This window comes from Stigmatopora argus, unplaced genomic scaffold, assembly GCF_051989625.1.
Source record: "Stigmatopora argus isolate UIUO_Sarg unplaced genomic scaffold, RoL_Sarg_1.0 HiC_scaffold_239, whole genome shotgun sequence".
In the NCBI taxonomy this organism is placed as follows: domain Eukaryota; kingdom Metazoa; phylum Chordata; class Actinopteri; order Syngnathiformes; family Syngnathidae; genus Stigmatopora; species Stigmatopora argus.
This window is the reverse complement of record NW_027520226.1, coordinates 12,091-15,000: the sequence shown is the minus strand read 5'-3', so window position 1 is coordinate 15,000 and position 2,910 is coordinate 12,091.

The following is a 2,910-nucleotide window of genomic DNA, read 5'->3' as shown; positions in this document are numbered from 1 at the left end:
CGTCTGGGGCTGCCTACCCGTCATCCTTGGCCGCCGCCACTCTTTCCTCGAAAGGAGATTGGTTTGCCTGAGAAAGAAATGTTCGCCGGAGTGAATCCCGCACGCCGTCCGGGTCGTCCCTACAAGGGCCGTCGGGTGCGGCGGCGGGCTCCGAGGTAGGACCGCTGAGTCAGACGGGGCGTCTCGGTCTCGCTGAAACGGTTCAGGGTAGCGACTTCGACCCCTGGCAAATGCCCCCCCTAGGGAAGATTCGTGTCGCAAGCCCTTAGTCGAACCCGCAGGGCGAAGGAACCCAGTCGCCCGAGCACCGGCGTTATAAGCCGGGCCGGCGTGAGCCCTCCTGAGGCGGGTCTTGTTTGCCAATCGGTCAGTGGGGAAAGGGTAATGGGGAGATGGGTGGGGTTCGAAATATGTTATTTCCCCGACCCATCAAAGTTCGATTCCGCCAGTTCCCAGCTTAGTTCCCAGCTCAGTTCCATGTCCAAGTCCTTGTGCCTGTTGCTAGGTCAGGTCCCACCTCGTTCGATTTCGCCAGTTCCCAAGCTCCGTTCCATGTCAGACTCCACCAAATTTCGTTTATGATTCCGCCAGTTCCCAGCTTAGTTCCCAGCTCAGTTCCATGTCCAAGTCCTTGTGCCTGTTGCTAGGTCAGGTCCCACCTCGTTCGATTTCGCCAGTTCCCAAGCTCCGTTCCATGTCAGACTCCACCAAATTTCGTTTATGATTCCGCCAGTTCCCAGCTTAGTTCCCAGCTCAGTTCCATGTCCAAGTCCTTGTGCCTGTTGCTAGGTCAGGTCCCACCTCGTTCGATTTCGCCAGTTCCCAAGCTCCGTTCCATGTCAGACTCCACCAAATTTCGTTTATGATTCCGCCAGTTCCCAGCTTAGTTCCCAGCTCAGTTCCATGTCCAAGTCCGTGTGCCTGTTCCGGGTCAGGACCCACCCCGTGTTATCATTTATCCCTGAATAACACACCATTGTCGGATTGGTGTAGACGGTTACGACCGCCTTAGTGAGTTCGCCACTCTCACTTGTCAAAATTTTTCTAAGTCCGTGTGCCTGTTCCGGGTCAGGACCCACCCCGTGTTATCATTTATCCCTGAATAGCACACCATTGTCGGATTGGTGTAGACGGTTACGACCGCCTTAGTGAGTTCGCCACTCTCACTTGTCAAAATTTTTCTAAGTCCGTGTGCCTGTTCCGGGTCAGGACCCACCCCGTGTTATCATTTATCCCTGAATAGCACACCATTGTCGGATTGGTGTAGACGGTTACGACCGCCTTAGTGAGTTCGCCACTCTCACTTGTCAAAATTTTTCTAAGTCCGTGTGCCTGTTCCGGGTCAGGACCCACCCCGTGTTATCATTTATCCCTGAATAACACACCATTGTCGGATTGGTGTAGACGGTTACGACCGCCTTAGTGAGTTAACCACTCTCACTAGTCAAAATTTTTCTAAGTCCGTGTGCCTGTTCCGGGTCAGGACCCACCCCGTGTTATCATTTATCCCTGAATAACACACCATTGTCGGATTGGTGTAGACGGTTACGACCGCCTTAGTGAGTTCGCCACTCTCACTTGTCAAAATTTTTCTAAGTCCGTGTGCCTGTTCCGGGTCAGGACCCACCCCGTGTTATCATTTATCCCTGAATAGCACACCATTGTCGGATTGGTGTAGACGGTTACGACCGCCTTAGTGAGTTCACCACTCTCACTTGTCAAATTTTTTCTAAGTCCGTGTGCCTGTTCCGGGTCAGGACCCACCCCGTGTTATCATTTATCCCTGAATAGCACACCATTGTCGGATTGGTGTAGACGGTTACGACCGCCTTAGTGAGTTCGCCATTCTCACTTGTCAAAATTTTTCTAAGTCCGTGTGCCTGTTCCGGGTCAGGACCCACCCCGTGTTATCAGTTATCCCTGAATAGCACACCATCGTCGGACTGGTGTAGACGGTTACGACCGCCTTAGTGAGTTCGCCACTCTCACTTGTCAAAATTTTTCTAAGTCCGAGTGCCTGTTCCGGGTCAGGACCCACCCCGTGTTATCAGTTATCCCTGAATAGCACACCATCGTCGGACTGGTGTAGACGGTTACGACCGCCTTAGTGAGTTCGCCACTCTCACTTGTCGAAAATTTTCTAAGTCCCTTCACACTTAGAAAAAATTCGTTAAAATCAGGAGGACCACCCTCGGACACCCCAACACCTTGCAAACGTTGTCCGAACATAGGGTGATCTACCTGGACCCCGGGAGAGCGGAGGGTCGGTTCGCAGCCTGGAGCTCACATTCAAAATTTTTCTCTCCCTATAATCTTGCCGAAGGGTTTCTGCAGACCACCGGATTTTGCATGAGTAGGTGAGTTATATCCCCTTACATTTGGTAGACCCAAATTCGCTCTCCTGGTAGACCCAAGTTATATTATGGGGTAGACCCAGTTTCGAGCATGGGGTAGACCCACGTGAATGCCCTGGTAGACCCAAATCATGCGAGCACCATAAAAATCAGCGGGGTTTTTCCTCGAGCCTATCCGAGGATAGGCTCACATGAGCGGATATGGGTTTGTAATGGCTCGCTGAAAATCACGAGCTCCAGAGATTTTTCTCTGAAAATTTTTCTAAGTGTGAGCACCACACACACATCAACGGTGTTTTCCCTCGAGCCTATCCGAGGATAGGCTCACGAGGGCGGATATGGGTTTGTATTGCCTCGCTGAAAGCCTGAGCTCCAGAAATTTTTCTAAGTGTGAGCACCACACACATCAACGGTGTTTTCCAACATGCCTATCCGAGGATAGTGACACATGAGCGGATTGGGTTGGCTGATGCCCCGCTGAAAACCTGAGCTCCAGAAATTTTTCTAAGTGTGAGCACCACACACTTCAACGGTCTTTTTCACAGTGCATGTCCGA